Source organism: Solanum stenotomum, chromosome 8 (assembly GCF_019186545.1).
Source record: "Solanum stenotomum isolate F172 chromosome 8, ASM1918654v1, whole genome shotgun sequence".
Taxonomy (NCBI): Eukaryota; Viridiplantae; Streptophyta; class Magnoliopsida; order Solanales; family Solanaceae; genus Solanum; species Solanum stenotomum.
Window position 1 is genome coordinate 49,836,765 of NC_064289.1, and position 18,435 is coordinate 49,855,199.

Consider the following 18,435-nt stretch of genomic DNA (forward strand, 5'->3'; position numbering starts at 1 on the left):
CTTAACTCTTGCTCTCACATTGAATATTATATAATGGGTAAAATTTACCTGCACCGAGTGTATATACCAATTCAATACATGCATGTCATGTGTTTAAATTTATAGTTCATTTTACTTTACCTTAACTACTTAACATATGTTTTACTTCATTAAATCACATAATAATAAAAATTACATTAATTTGGTATATACACACGGTGCGAATAAGTTTTTTCCCTATATAATCCTTTAGCAAAATTTTCATTCACACGAAAATGAATAATAATATGTGTTGGCCAAAATTGTCAAGTCAACTTATTTTAAAAGTGTTCTTAAAAAAACTACTTCCCCGTCTACTTTTAATTGTCATGTTATGTTTTTCAAAAGTCAATCTAACTAATTTTCAAAGTTAAATTAGATTACATTAGTTCGATATTTTAAACAAGAAATTTAGATATTCAAATACCATACAAAAAGTACTATAAATTGCAATTTTTTGCATATTAATATGATGAAAAAATACATAATAAATTGTTAGTTAAAGTTCTTATAGTTTGACTTAAAAAAAGTAAACTATAACAATTAAAAATGACCGAAGGGAGTACTTTTTAGTGAAAATTAATTTGTGTTTGATCAAAAAAATGTAAAAAAATATTTTTGAGTAATATTTAGTATATGAATCAAACTTTTCAAAAATGTGTCTAACTAAGGATATTTTTTCTCAAAAATATATTTAAAATAGTACTTTTAGGAAAGGTAATTATCAAAAACACATTCTATTACATCGCTTAAATACTTATTTTTTTCAAAAAGTTTGATCAAACACCTATTTTTAAAAAATAAATATATTTAATCTTTCAAAAACTTAGCCATAGAGATTATAAATATATAAGACAACTCTTTTTTTAGTGAATTGCTACTTTTCTGCAATTTTGTCGCCTCTCTTTCCTTAAAATCTCACAGTTGACCTTATTATTATTATTATGAGATCTGTTTATTTTTTAATTTATAAATATCATCAGTATTTATTGTAGGATGAAAAATGAATCTCGCGGAGTTCAAGTAGCATTTATTAATTATTGAATTCTGATTCACCGATATTAAATATTAAAAAAATCATTCAAATTTATAGAGAATATAATTAAATAATAAAAATATATTGTATTTAATAACATAAATGTTTAGATACACTTCAATATATTATCAGAATAGATAAAAATCCTGAAATCGAATCTCATAACCATCCGTTATAAAAATTAATATCCATGTGTATGGCTTATGATAAAAGAGTTAGACATTTATGTAAATGTGTTAATAATATAATTAAATAGTAAAAATATGATATCTCTGGTTGTTTAAATTTGCAAATGAGGTGATTACACAATTTAATAATTGAAAAAAAGTTTGAAGGAAATGTTTATTCCTTTTTGAACACTTTCTTCAATGTCCTTGAAAATTCATATTTAACCTTGCTAACCTATGGTTTGGTTTTTCACCCAGTATTCAGAGTCCGCACTGAAGGTCTGATTAAATTTGGATCGCATGCTATAGGGCCTATTTAGGGATGGTGTTCATAACAAAAAAAAAAAATCTATACACAAAGCTTGAACTCAAAATCTCTAATTAAAAATGAAACAATTTCACCACTATCCCACAATTCATATTAATCTAACCTATGATTTTAGTAGGTCACTATTCATTCTTGTGGGCTGCTAACTACCCGTTTGTTTTCATTGGACAAAGAATTCAAAGGCTAGATAGTCTTTATGAAAGAGAGTCTCTAATTATACTAATAACTTTATAGATGCACTCATGATCAAAATATATATTTTAGGTAATTTTGGATTTGACTACTAAAACACTGAATCAGGCAGCCTATCAATTATCATTATCTAGAGCAACAATTTCCTATAAAGGGGCTTAATGTATTACCTGTGAAAAAGAAATGATATATCAATCAATTTTGGGAGTAAAGCAATTTATATATACCTTTATCAATAAAAATGACTTAAATATATTATTTTTTATCGATAAAAGTAAAAAGAAAAAAAATTAAGTTAATATTTTATTTTTTTATTAAAATAAAACTCATAGGGATTTATTTAACCCGTGTTGCAAAGTTAAAGAATATATTTGATATTTCTCGTAGATAGGTTTTTGCCTTCTTTAATCCAACAATTAATTTAGAATTACCATCTTGATAATAAAATTTACATTTTTCATTATTTCTTGTAAAATCTATCATAAATGTTTCAATTTTTTTACATATATAAAAATAAATTACAATATAATTGTAATAAAATTGTTTAAATTTTATTATTATTATTTTTCTTTTATTCCATTCAGACTTATTTCTTTTTTGTATTCACACTAAAGAATGAAGAAAAGAAAACCTTAGATAATGACTCTTTATGTAGTTTGTCACTCTCTCTTTCTCGTGTTAATTCACTATATATGACTATCACTTTGCAACTAACATAGATTTATTTTAAGTTATATTTTTATCTTACATTACATTACAATTGACTAGAACTAGGAATCCATGAGAGTTCAATGGTACTTAGCATTTATTTATATTGGATATTCATATCAAATTATATAAATTTGAAATGTGTGAAATCATGTTTTGGAATTCTCAAATCAATTTATTTATTTATTTTTGGAGAATTTAGAATTTCATCTTATGATTTGATTTCAAATCATCTAAGATGAAATCATGTGTTCAAAGTTCAAACACCTATTAAAAACTTATGTACAAATACATGTCATAAAATTATTAAGTTAAAATAAATATTTGAGTAGGATTAATTTTTTAGGGAGTTAAAAGGGGGAGGAATTCGAATCCTACACCAATAAAGTGATGACTTCAAATCTCATTGTTGAAAATAAGTTTTGGGTATTTTCACCAAAACCAAAAAAATTAAAAAATTATCAAGTAGTAAAGTGAATGGAAGATGCAATTATGAAAGTTCTTAAAATGCCTTTTCCCTTCTTATGTAGTAAAACATTTGTCTTTCCTATAATCTTGAAAAAACACATATTTTACCTAGTTAACCTATGGATTTATTAGCATTCTTTCATTCTTGTGGGCTTCTAACTACTTATTTTTTTAACTTATGTAAATTTGACTAGATTATGAGTTAATTACGTAGATACACTCTAATTTGTAATATTATGTATCTTGCCATATTTTGATGTGTCTAGATACGTTCAGAGACATCCAAATAAATGAGGTCAAAATTAGGTATAATTTGCTCTAAATACATTGTATCTAAATTGATTTGCATGTATCTGAAATACATAACAAATTTCGCTCTCTTCCCTCGCCTCTCTCCCATCATGTTCACCACTCTCTTATGTATCTAAGTATATCTTCTTGAATATATAATAAAAAAGAGAATTCTTAATAATTAATAGTAAGATACATAATATTTTGAAAGTGTATATAGTAATGTATTTATAATAGTGAAGTATGTCTAATTATGTAGTTTTTTTTCTTTCATGTTTTTGGTAATGGACCAAATAATTCAAAGGATTAGATTTCCTTTTTTTTTTTTGGTCAGAAGATCATGCATGTATGTATATTTAACTACTATAGTGGAAGTGATCAGGTAGCCTTCCATTTGTTACCAGACAATTAATTTTACCATAATAAATTAGGATCTAATTGCCTATATCTTTCTAAAATTTTACCTCACTCGGATTAATTCAATACGATTTGGGTGTGGTTGAATCGCACTGAATTTGGTCAACCTAATTTGGATGCTTTGACTATACTTATGCTAAGAAATATAAGTTGATGGGATATATGTTAAAAGAAAAAGATACTACTACTATATATAAATTAGTATAAAAATTAAGCTACTAAATAATTTAACAAAGGGTTACGTATAAGTTTGCCACGAACAATATAATTGTAATACAATGTATCTTGAGCTAATTAATAGTACATATTACTTAATGGAGTTTAAGTTTTATACACTGTTAATTTTAAATCGTCACACCACATACCAAATTTACATATCATTTATAATATGTACTCTTTATAATAAATTTGATATTATAATTAGATAGGATCAATAGCATAAAAAACTTTATTTTGTCCTACCATAAAACAAACATGATTTAAGGATTTCTTTTAATATATTTCTTGTTTTAATCTCTGAGTTTCTCCCTCATACAATTAAATTGAGCAATAATTTGACATAACATAATTAGAGTAAAATTTCTCTAAATAATCGAAGTATACAACTTAAATTTATCCGAACTTATGAGATTATAAATAAATCACTGATTTGACAAAATGTCAACTTAAAAGAGTAATGCTGAGAAGCTAAGATTGTTTTTATTCTACTCACTAATGATTCTTTATTTATTTGTTTGTTTTGTAGGTTGTACGCTGATAATTTTGTTCTCCATAAGCAATATAATTGCTTTAAAGGTAAGGGATTCGATATCATGTCAAATTTATAAATTCTGAATTTTAAAAAATATAGCTTAATAATAATAATAATATATATATATATAATAATCAAGTAATCATGTCATAAGAAATGTGTATACGATGGCTTATGGAGTTGGTATTGACTATTGACTTTGAACAAATTCTTTTTTTTCTCTCTTTTCTAATAAATATAAATATAAAATATAATATCTTAATAATTTAGCATCGGATCCATTTTTAAATATTTATAAATTTTGGTATAAAGTGTCTTTTAAAGATGGTTTGAACTAGAAAAGTTAGCACTACATTAATGTTTTGTTGCAATAATGTTGACGCAAATTCAGTTTATATGGGAATATTTCTAAAGATATATATAAAACGTTTTGAAATATTTTATCTTTACTTGTTTTGACGGGATAAGGGTCTGAAAAATACTTTAACTTTGGTCGAATTTGCTGTTGCGATACTAAACTTTCATGAGGACCTATTACCTCCCTAGACTATTTAATACCGTATTTTAAACATATATATTTGCCCACGTGGACATAAAAAATAATGCAAAATTATAAATAGTAATGTGTCCACGTGGGTACATATATACCTTTAAAATACACTATTAAAATAGTTTAGGGGGTAAAAAATAGGGTATTAAATAGTCTAGGGAGGTAATAGGTCCTCATTGAAATTTAGTATCGCAACAGCAAATTCGACCAAAGTTGGGGTATTTTTCAAACCATTATCCCTATTTTGACAAGGAAAAAAGTCTGAATATAGAATAGAAGAACAAGAGGAAAACTAATATCCATTAACTAAGGTGAACTTCACCATGAACATATATATATACACATAATTTGTTGAAAAATATATGGATTTTTTAAATTTATATTTGACAAGTAAAAAATTATTATCTCCAAAATATCTATATGTGATTTGACAAAACACAATAGGGTAGAGTGGGGTATGGCGGGGTTGGGGGTTGGAGACATCGAGCGGGTGGAAAGAAGAGCCACTGAACGTGAAATATTACTTATAAAATTTGTTTTTGCTATTTAAAGAGCTTATTTTTCTCGAAAAAATATTTTTAAAAACATTTTAGCCAAACAAATACAAAAAAAAGGTCAAACAAAAAATATTTTCCTCCATACTAAACACACCCTTATTGAAAATCTTAATTTGTATTTAGAAATGAAACTTACTCTAGAGGTGTGTTTGATACTAGGGGTGTGCAAAAACCGATTTAATCAATAAACCGAGCNGTATTTAGAAATGAAACTTACTCTAGAGGTGTGTTTGATACAGAGTATAACATTTTTCAAAAATATTTTACTATGTTTGATTGATCAAATATTTTGGAGAACTTTTTATTTTAGAAAACAAGTTTTCTACTCCACCCTTATCGTGCTTGCCTAAGTTTTATATAAATATATTTAAGATAATATTTCTTACTAATAAAAAAAATCACTTATTTGATGAATAAATTTCCTTCCATACCGGACACACTCTATATTATTATTTTTTAGTTTTCCCTAAATAGTGAACATTTTCACGCTTCGTGCGGCCATAAAAAATATTTATAAATTTAGAAATAAACTTACTAAAATTTAATCGAAATAATAACATACATCCATATATATCCTTACAAAATCAATAATATACATTAAAAAAAAATCTAATAAAATAAAGTAAAGCATGAAATGAAAAGTAAAGGTAGATATAAGTAGAAATGAATTATATTTTAATATCATTTTTAATTGTTAATTTTTTCAAAATCTTTTTTTTTTCTATCACGTATCTAATCTCCCCCTCATTTGTTCATATCCTAAATAATAAGCTCTAGTTTAGAAAATAGGTTACTTTCCCTTGAGTTTTCATTTTTTTCTTCGTGATTATCTCCGTTTTCTTTTCCTCTCTTATTCTACTTCCTCTTTTTATTTTTCTAGATCGTTTTCTTTGATCCTTTCTATATTTATTTATTAATTTATTTATTTAATTAATTTCATTATTTACTTGTTTCCCTAATTCTTGTTGTTAGTCAAAGATTGTGCTTTATTTTTTAATAATCAAAATTTTAATACTTTTTTCTACTTTAATATTCTCATTATCTATTTGAAATCTAACTGTTAAATTAGGTCTTAGGCCTAACTCACACCCCAAAAGCTAGCTCAAAGGGAGGAGGATTGCCCAAGCCTTATAAGGAGTCCACTCATCTCATTAACCACCGATGTGAGACTTTTGTTATTCTTTAACACCCCACCTCACACCCAGTGCTTAGCATCTGGTGCATGGGCAATTTTTATTTTGGGGGGCCCAACATCGAGTGAGATGGGCCCTGCTCTGATACCATGTTAAATTAGGTCTTAGGCCTTACTCACACCCCAAAAGCTAGCTCAAAGGGAGGAGGATTGCCCAAGCCTTATAAGGAGTCCACCAATCTCATTAACCACATCTCTTATAAGAATTATATTCCCCTAATCAATTGAGTAATTATTTAATCGATATTAAAATTTTAAATTAAAATGATAGGTACTAATACATTAAAGAGATTTGAATACAATAAGTGGTAGTTAATAATTAAAAATAGCTAGTTCAACGTAATTCACTCTTTTTAATTCGAACAAAATTTGAAACTTTAAATATATCAAAATTAAGTTTGATTTCATTTCTCAGTCAATCAATTTTGTGCATAAAAAAATATAATTTTATTCGCATTATTTTTTAAAACTAATTAAGATCAAGCCTTCGGATATCTAAATGTTTTGAGAAATAATATCAATGAAAACAATAATAAACTAAAGTTTATACGCTGATGAGAGGTCAGTTTTCTTTCAACGTTCTTATTTATGCACAATTTATTATTTTCGTAATCATCTACGAAAACACACAAAGAAAAAAAATCTTACATAAAATAATAAACAAAAATATTAAACCAACAACTTAAAAGAAACAAAACACATATACAACATGTATTAAGTAAAATTGCATCTTATAAATATTTAAATAATTATATCTACAAGCATAATGAAAAAGATATATTTGAGATACTCATAATAAGTAGTTTGATAAGAAGTCCATTTGGATAGTTGTTGTAGCTTGTTGATACATTTTTCTTTTCAATTTCTGCAAATGATGGAACAAACTCACAAAAATTATACGTAACAATCAAAGAAAAGATATATTGCTTAAAAATCATAACAATAAACGTCCATGCATAAGAAAATCTTAAGAAGAGATCATAGTATCACCTAGAACTATGTATAACAACTAATAAGTTTGTTGATACAATTATCCAATAAAAATAATAATTAGAATTACCTGATGAAATATAGAATCATGAATTTTTCACCTAGCATATGAGGTTGTTGGAGCTTTGTTCCTAAATTTATACTACCATTTTATTGAGACCCCAGAATTTAAAGAGGTACAACATTTAATATCTTTTAATAAATATTAATTAGTGGGAAGGAGAAGGGGATTGAAATCAGTTTTTTCTGGGCAAAAAAATCGTGCAACACTAATTAATGTATACAATTTAATACTAATATAACATCAATACCTATTAATAAATATAAATGTTAATTATAGGGAAGGAGAAAGAGTTTTTTTTCCGCTAGAAATTATTGGGCAACATTAATGGTGAGTTATTGTTTTTTTTTTTTCAAAAGTTAATGGCGAGCAAACAATTACTTTTTTAGTGGTCATAAATGTTAGTTTTATGTTTTTTTTTTCTTTAATGAGGAAATAATTAAATATAAAGCCATAATATTTTTTATATTTTAAAATGAAGAAAAATCCCAAAAAACTATAAAAAAGACAAATAGAATTTGAGGTCTTAGAGAGCGCCACATTATTGGTTTTATGTTTTAGCTTTATATATATACTAGTGAACTCAACCGTGCTTCGCACGGTATATTAATAAAATTTGAAAATATTTTTTTATAAATCAAATTGAAACAAATGAGAGAATTTAATTTACTTTGAGCCGCAATTATTTTTACATATTAACAAATGATACAAAAGTATAAAATGAATTATCAAGTTAAGTTGAAACACTATTAAAAATAATTTGGAAAAAATAATTGTCATTTTGATTTAGATTTGCCCGGTCAAAATAAAAATAAAAATAGGATCATGATCCTATTTTGTGATATTGACTTTTCATTTTTTTACTAAGGACATGTTATACATTTTAAATTTGACCAAGATTAATTTATTTAAAATAATGAGCAATGAAATAGTAAAATTGATGACCAATATCAAATGAATCTTCTTTTTATTCTAATTAACTTTCGAAAACAAAAGAAACAAAATTAGATATAATATTAATTTCAATTCCTTGACATGTAGTTAATGTAAAATTTTCAATTTAAAATTAAAATAAAAGATAAAATATATAGTTGAACGTAGTAATCTTGTTTATAATTTTGACATATGAATAATATTCTATTAATTATCTACTGACAGATATTGTTAAGCTTAATTTTAACTCTCAATTATATATAATCATAATTAGAACATTGGAGCACCTAAATGACAATGTTACCATATTTCATACTTCTATATGATAAAAAAAAAGTTACTATAAAAAATATTATTTCTTTAGCTAAACTTATAAATTTACAGAAATGAATGATACACGAAACACATTGATATTTATATTATCACATTGGATTGGAATAATTTTTTATTTTATTTAAAAATCGATATATAATAATGGAAATTTCAAATACAACTTTCCAACTTGAAGTTGTATTTCAAGTTTGAAATCATTTTTTCATCCCACTTTTCACTTTTGAAGTTATATTTAATTAAGTAAATTCAAGTATGAACATTATTTCAAATATTATTTGTAATAAGTATAACAAAATACGTCTCAATCTTCCTAAAAATTAAATAACATTATTTTAAAAAAATTTATGTACGAACATCTACTTAAAAGGTGAAAAAAATTATTTTAGGGATGTTGAAATTGTGAATGGACTTTGCTTATTCAAAATTACATCTTGAATAAAGAATTTTGTAAGAACAATATTTTGTATCAGCTTTACTCGTTACGTTCTTTCTTCCCCTTGTTTGCTATCACGTCAATCGATTGAATTTCATTTTAAACACTATGTAACCCATGAAAAATCACCATTACACGCAATTCAAAATCAATATTAAAAAACAAAGAAAGTAAGGACATAATTTAAAAAATAAAAAATAAATATAAATATTGGAAAAGAATATGGAACCATAATAACCATTGAAAATTATAGAACTTCTATATAATTTTCAAATGTTGTTAGCTTATTTTCAACACAGGTTCTGGACTTTTAAGTATAAGGGGAGTGTTTAGATAGATTTTTTTAAAGTGATTTATAAATGAAAGGCAAAAGTTGGAAACCCTTAATTTTTGGCTTTTGATTTATTTTTTAATTTTCTTTCAGTTAAGCACGTTTTTGTATTTCATAAACATTTTCAAAATCAAAAAAGAATTTAAAAGCTAAAAGAACTTAAAATAAGTTAATTTAAATACCCACTCCAAATACACACTAAATAACATGACTGTTGAATTTTTAAATTAGGAATGGTTCCTCCCTTTAATGATGCAATTATGGAGAGATCAAAGAAGACAAAAAATTAACCAATAAAAGAGATAAAAGATAAAGAATAAGGAAAAATGTAAAAAAAAATAGGCCTAAGTCATCGCCGGCCCCTTAAAGTTGTCCGTATAATTCACTTAGACACCTCAACTAAGATTTGTACCTATTGAACACCTGTACCCTCCCGAATTTGAACCATCTGAACATTTTTTGCCTACATGGCACATTGTTTGTGATTCACCCCAAAGAGGCGCGTGAGAGGTCTTTAGTTAGCCATTTTTTTGGAAAAAAATGTTCCTTCTTCTTCCTCCCCTCTGCCGATCACTTCCTCCACCACACCAGTCATCGCCGCCATTATACATCCATCTTCTTCCTCCTTTTTTTCTCTGGATACTCCACTTCTACCTCCATCACCGCTTTTTGTTTCTCCATTGCCATCATACGATACCTTCATTGCCGCCATGGTGGCCGCCATCATTATCGCCATTGAATTTGTGGAGTGCTTGAAGTTTGGAATTTTTTTCTTTGTTGTTAATGTAGTGTTTTAGTGTTAAATTGATGTAGATTTGTGTGAATTTTGTTAAAGTATTTTCCTATTTATTTTTTTGCTTTGTTCACATTTTTGTGAGAATTGATATATATTTGTGTGAATGTAAGGGTGTTTTTCAATCGAAAAAAATAATCAGCTATAGAACTCAAAAAAAAATCCGACATAACTCTATTTTTTCAACAATGACACATCGAAATGATTAATTTTCTGACGAAATTCATCTTTCCGTCAAAAAGGAACGAATAATGCAGTTAAATTTTATTTTTTTTACCTATGGCCAACTCTCCCGCAACTCATCAAAAATAACAATAAATCTTCATCCTTTTGCTTGAAGAAGGTTCGAAAATAACATATTTATTGAGGTGGATTGCCGTTGGGGGTGGGGCGCCGTACAGGGAGAGGAGTTTTGGACTCCGATGGAATAGCAGGGTAGGTAAGTTACAGGATTTACATTTTTTTTTTTTTAAATTTTAACTTAAAAATATATTTTTTTCTTTTACTTTATAATATATTTTAAAATGATTTTTTGGACTAAAAACTACCAGATGTCAGTATTTAATTCGTCAAATTGCCATGTCATCGCGAGTGTATTTCACACACTTTATACTTTTAGCTTATTGTCAAAAAAATGTTCAAATGGTTCAAATTTTAAGGGGTAGAAGTGTTCAATAGGTACAAGTCTTAGTTGAGGTGTCTAAATGAATTATGCGGACAACTTTGAGGGGTTGTAGATGACTTAAGCCAAAAAAATAAAATCATCACATATGTCCCAAAATAGGTTTTTATAAGTGTAATTTTGAGATGTCATAAATTATCACTTTTTTATTTCAGATTTATTACTTTTATTATTATAATATTATTATTAATTATTATTATTATTATTATTATATATGTAATTTTTGATCAATTTATTTTTTTTAAAAAAATGTAATTATGCTAACAAAAATTGCAGTTCCTACTAAATTATAATCACTTATTTGTAGGAATACATAAATAAAAGGAAATAAAAATAACAAAATAAGGAAAATAAGTGATTTAAACAAAACAATATAAATAACATTAATGATGTGATTAAGATAAGAAAGTTAAAGAAATTTATAGCTCATGGTGATATGAATTAAATATGGTCATTTTTATATTTTATAAAATTTTAAGTAAAATAAAAAATAATGTCAAAAATAAAATAAAAGTGAGGCATAATTATTTTTTTTGAAGAGTAGCTTCGTTTTTGAGGAATTATTATCATTATTATTATTATTAATAATATTATTCAAAAAATCAAAATAAAAAAGAGGCAAATCAAATACTGTAAAATTTGTATTTCAATTCATATTAAGTGATAATAACTTATTTCTAGGATAAATAAATAATAAACAAAAAACAAAGAAAGGAAAAAAAATGATTTAAGGAAATAATATCAATAACATTAATGATGAGATTAAGGAAATAAGTAAAAGAATTTAAAAGTAGTAATGATGGTAGGAATTAAATATAATCATTTTTTATATTTTATAAAATTTTAAGATAAAATTTCAAGTCTATTAAAATCAGAAATATTATCAAAAATAAAATAAAAGTGTGGCACAATTTTTTTTTTAAGAGTTGCTTCGTTTTTTGAGGAATTATTATTGTTATTATTATTAATATTATTAAAAAAATTAAAATAAAAAAGATGCAAACCAAATTCTGTAAAATTTGTATTTAAATTCTTATTAAGTGATAATAACTTATTTCTAGGATAAATAAATAATAAACAAAGACAAAGAAAGGAAAAAAGTGATTTAAGGAAATAATATCAATAACACTAATGATGAGATTAAGTAAATGAAGTAAAAGAAATTAAAAGTAGTAATGATGGTAGGAATTAAATATGATCATTTAATTTAAATATTTTATAAATTTTAAGGTACATTTTCAGTCTTTTAAAATTAGATAAAATATCAAAAATTAAAAATAAATATCGAGACATATTTTTTTTGGAAGAATAACTTCATTTTTGAGCAATTATTTTAATAAAAATATATAAAAAATATTTCAAAATAATTGATAAAAATTAATAAATATTAATATTGGACTAGGATAAGTGTCACATCACATTTTTTATTGATTTAACGAAATAATATAAATAACATTAATGATGAGATTAAGATAAGAAAGTAAAAGAAATTTATAGCTCATAGTGATATGAATTAAATATGGTCATTTGTTTTTATATTTTATAAAGAAAAAAATTTCAGTCTATTAAAATCAGAAATAATGTCAAAAATAAAATAAAAGTGAGGCATAATTTTTTTTTGAAGAGTAGCTTCGTTTTTGAGGAATTATTATTATTATTATTATTCAAAAAATTAAAATAAAAAAGAGGCAAATCAAATACTGTAAAATTTGTATTTCAATTCTTATTAAGTGATAATAACTTATTTCTAGGATAAATAACTAATAAACAAAAACAAAGAGAGGAAAAAAATGATTAAGGAAATAATATCAATAACATTAATGATGAGATTAAGGAAATGAAGTAAAAGAAATTAAAAGTAGTAATGATGGTAGAAATTAAATATGGTCATTTTTTATATTTTATAAAATTTTAAGATAAAATTTCAAGTGTATTAAAATAAGAAATAATATCAAAAATAAAATAAAAGTGATACACAATTTTTTCTTTTTTGAAGAGTAGCTTCAGTTTTTGAGGAATTATTAATATTAAAAAAATTAAAATAAAAAAGAGGCAAATCTAATTCTGTAAAATTTGTATTTAAATTCTTTTAAGTGATAATAACTTATTTCTAGGAATTAAATTCTTTTAAGTGATAATAACTTATTTCCAGGATAAATAAATAATAAACAAAAACAAAGAAAGGAAAAAAGTAATTTAAGGAAATAATATCAATAACACTAATGATGAGTTTAAGGAAATGAAGTAAAAGAAATTAAAAGTAGTAATGATGATAGGAATTAAATATGATCATTTAATTTAAATATTTTATAAATTTTAAGGTACATTTTCAGTCTTTTAAAATTAGAAAAATCTCAAAAATTAAATATAAATATCAAGACATATTTTTTTTTGGAAGAATAACTTCATTTTTTTGAGCAATTATTTTAATAAAAATATTTAAAAAATATGTCTAAATAATTGATAAAAATTAATAAATATTAATATTTGACTAAGATAAGTGTCACATCACATTTTTTATTTCAACTTATTATTACATATAAATATAAATCGTTAATAGAAGAAATGATTAAAAAGTGATAAATCAAATTCTGTAAAAATATATTTACAATTCATATAAAGCTATTTTTAGTTTTTGTATTTAACTCCCTTCCCCCCCCAAAAAAAAAAAATGAAAATCTGAATAATGATAAAGGGTTCACATGGTGCAAGCTTTTGTAGAGTTCTGCTTGATAGGACTATCCTTTTGCACAAATTTATAATCTGCTCAATTGAGCTGGAAAAAAAATATTTAAAAAATGTCATAGCAGAAGACAGATACAAATTCATTATTAAATGAATATAAAATCATAATTTGAACAAAAATAAGCTTGAATCCCTATAAAAAGTCCGTCCCAACAATTTAGCCTGAAAAGAAAAAAAGTGGGGTAGAAGTTAAGTTTCTATTGAATTGAGTAAGATCCTTTTGAATAGAAGATGCCCATGAAAAAGAATTTTTTAGAGGAATAAATAACACAACGAATGTTGAAAAACCAAAAAAATAATTTAAGGAAATAATATAAATAACATTAATATGAGAAAGGGAAGAAAGTAAAAGACATTAATAGAATTTATGATGAAATGAACTAAATATAATCATCTTTTCATTTAAAATTAGAAAAAATGCCAAAACAAAACTATAATTAAAAATAAAAAATAAAAAATAAAAATAAGCATTAATCAAAGGCACGTAAAAAAATAAGACAAAAAAAAGGGAATAATATAAGCACTAATTTATCATTTTTTAAATTACAAAATAGATTTTTTGCTTATTCTCCTCCAATTTGTTATGAATTTCATAAATAGATTAATTTTTCTCCAAATAATTTTTCTTAGCGCACTAATCACTCTTCCTATTAATTTTCAACCAATGCACGAATTTATAATCTGCTTAGGTGAGCTGGAAAAAAAATATTTAAAAAATATCATAGCGGAAGACAGATACAAATCCATTATTAAATGAATATAAAATCATAATTTGAAGGAAAATAAATAACACAATGAATATTAAAAAATCAAAAAATAATTTAAGAAAATAATATAAATAACATTAATATGAGAAAGGGAAGAAAGTAAAAGACATTAATAGAATTTATGATGATATGAACTAACTATAATCATCTTTTCTTTTAAAATTAGAAAAAATGCCAAAACAAAACTATAATTAAAAATTAAATATTAATAAAAATAAGCATTAATCAAAGGCACGTAAAAAAATAAGACAAAATTAAAAAAAAAAAAAGGAATAATATAAGCACTAATTTATCATTTTTTAAATTACAAAATAGATTTTTTCTTACTCTCCTCTGATTTGATATGAATTCCATAAATAGATTGATTTTTCTCCAAATAATTTTTTTAGCACACTAATCACTCTTCCTATTAATTTTCAACCAAATTAAAAAAAAATCTCTCAATATATATCTCCTTGTAGGAGGAATGAACATTCTTTCAAAAAGACTTTTATTTCAAAGGAAAATTTTGCTACATAACATTTCTCCTTTCAATATCTTCACAAAAAGATCATGAAATACTTTGTCTTTCTATTTTCTTAAAAATTACAATGCCTAGAAATTTATTGGACATTTCAAAGTTAAAATTTGATATCCGTATAATCATTGTCGTCATCATCGTTACAATATTAGAAGAAGAATGAGAGGCAAAGTGAATGATTTCATTGTTGTTGGTTACAAATACGCCACCGCCATCATCATCATCATCTCACCACAATATTAGAAGAAGAATGAGAGGCAAAGTGAATGATTTCATTGTTGTTGATTACAAATACTCAAATATGTTTATTTTTTAAGCTAAACAAATATAAACAGTTATGGAAAATGATTTTTTTTAATCTTTTCATCTTCCATTTACTTAAATTTATTTAGTGTAATGTAAGTTTTTTGATCTTTTGATCTTCTATTTACTTAAATGTATATTAGTGTAATGAAAGTTTTAAAGAAACATGATTAATTGGGTTAATGCATTTAAATACTTTCAGTTTTTTTTTTAAAATACAAATGAAATAGAAAAGAAAGATGAAAAATTTAAGAAAAAAGGAGATAAAAAACAAATAGGAATGTTGGCCATAGAGAGGTGCCACATCAGATTATCTATATTCAACTTTATATAGATATATAGATTAGTATACGTGCTCGCACATTGCGCGGTTAGTTGATAAATGTAATTGTAAATATGAATTTATTTACAATTTTAAAATTTAACTTATTATTAAATAATATTATCAAATAAATGCTTCACATTAAATATGTATACATAGTAACTTTAAAAAATAAAAAATAAAGATTCAAATCCAGCGAATTAAACACCAATCATCCTGCAAATAAAAACTTAAAATCATTAAAAGTTGTAAACAAAAAAATTAGGGAAGAAAATCAACAAAAACTAATGATTTGCAATAATTATTGATAAGAGATTTTAATGTTTAAAAAAATGATATATCTATATATTGTGACTTTGTCTCAACAACTACAAAGTCACATCCAAAGAAGAAGGAAAAAAGTTATATTGTCAAAAAAAATTATGCATAAATAGAAATAGAAAACAAATAATTTGTTTTACACTTCTCACAATAAGGGTTCCCTATTTGTCTTTATCTACCTATACTATATTTAGATTTTTGAAGTAATTATCTTTACGTAAATATTTCATTAACGTATTCATTTATATAAAATTTATAAAGGGGCTTCTTTTAAAACTAATAAACATAAACAAATATTAATTAATAAGCATAAACGAATTTCAACTGTTAATAAATAGCTAAAAGTGTATGAATCTTTTTTAGTAATTTGTATATTTAATTCGTGATTTATATTTTTTTATTAGTTAAAAGATTAACTGATAAAATAAAGTTTATAAATACTTATGATAATATGGTTAAAGGTAAGGTATGTATTGGAAAAAATATATATTTTTTAATTTGACGTAATTCTTTAAAATAATCATAATTATTTATTGCATGATTTTTTTGTTTTAATTTAAAATAAATACTGAAAAATAAAATGTTATTGACAGAGATTTTTATTGATTATAGGATTATGTAGAATTGTATGGGTAATGGAGAGTTATAAAACTGTTTTTTTTTCTTTTCATTAACATATTCATTTATATAAAATTTAAAAAGAGACTCCTTTTAGAACTAATAAGCATAAACACATTTTAATTTAATAAAGCATAAACAAAAGGCTTATGCAACTTATGTACTATAAAATTTATAAATCCTCGCGTAAATAAAAACTCAAATTAGACTAAATAGCTATCCATCACTATGATTAAAGAATTGTGGAAATATAAATTTTAATAAAATACTTAAAAATATAATTAATACAGAAAATAAAATAACTATAGAAGAAACTTTAAAATATGATAAAAAAAAAACCTGTAAAGAAAAATAAATTTCATGATCTATTCCGATGTAATTAACATTTTGATTTTTTTTTATTTTATGTTTTAAATAGTTAATATTTTTAAAAAAAGTTAGTTACCTATATTTTAGGGACTATTACTATCCATCCGTAACTCAAAATTAAATGATAATATTTAAATTTAAATAAATTTTAAAGTGATCCCACTAATTGTAAAATATTTAACCGCCACTATATTTTATTTTTATTTTTTATATTTTTATAAATACAATATTATAATATTTTTAAAAATAATAATGGTATGTTAATAACTTCCTAATTGTTTGACTTTATGCAACTGAAATTTAATAATTTTTTTGTTTTGCTTTATTTGAGGAAATTGAGAACGTGTGCATTTTTTGCTTTTTTATTGATAAGAGTTAGAATTATTTATGTTTTATTTATTGAAAATGGCTGATCCACAACTATTTTTTTTTCTTTCCTACTTTTTCAATTCATTATTTTTTAAAATTTTGTTATTTAATTTTTTTCATAGTTCATGATTTTTTATTGATTTTAGGACTGTGTAAGAGTGGATGAGTAATGGAGAGTTATAAAACTATTTTTTTATTAACGTATTCATATATATGAAATTTACAAAGGGACTTCTTTTAAAACTAATAAGCATAAAAAAATATTAATTTAATTAGCATAAACACATATCGGTCATATAATTAGTTATTTTAGCCACCTATTTTTAATTAGTTTATTAATATTTTTTTGTTTCTTTCTGATTCTATCTTCTTCTTTTTTATTTTTTATTTAAAATTAAAAAAATATACTTATACTTTACATAGAATTTTATATTTATTTACTTTTTAGTTTTAAAAAATTATAAATTAGTTTCATTTTCTGACCTTATCTTTTTTCTAAAATAAAAATAAAAATAAAATTATCCTTACCCTTTATATATATGTTATTATATATTCCACTAATCTCATATATATATATATATATGCATTCTTGAAATAATAATATTCCTTTTTTTAAAAAAAAACTTTTTAATAGATTGAGATTTGATAAGTGATTTTCTTGTATTATCTCATACTACTTTATGTCTTTATCTATAGAATGACGTGATTATGTTTAAATTAAATTCAAAAGTAAAAGGTACGAAAAAAAATTGATGGTCTTTTGTCAATATTAAGTCTTTCGTTTCAATATATAGTAATTTCATGGATCACGTATGCATTGATTTATCTATTCAATAAACAAATAAACAAATATGATGAATTTAAAAAAAT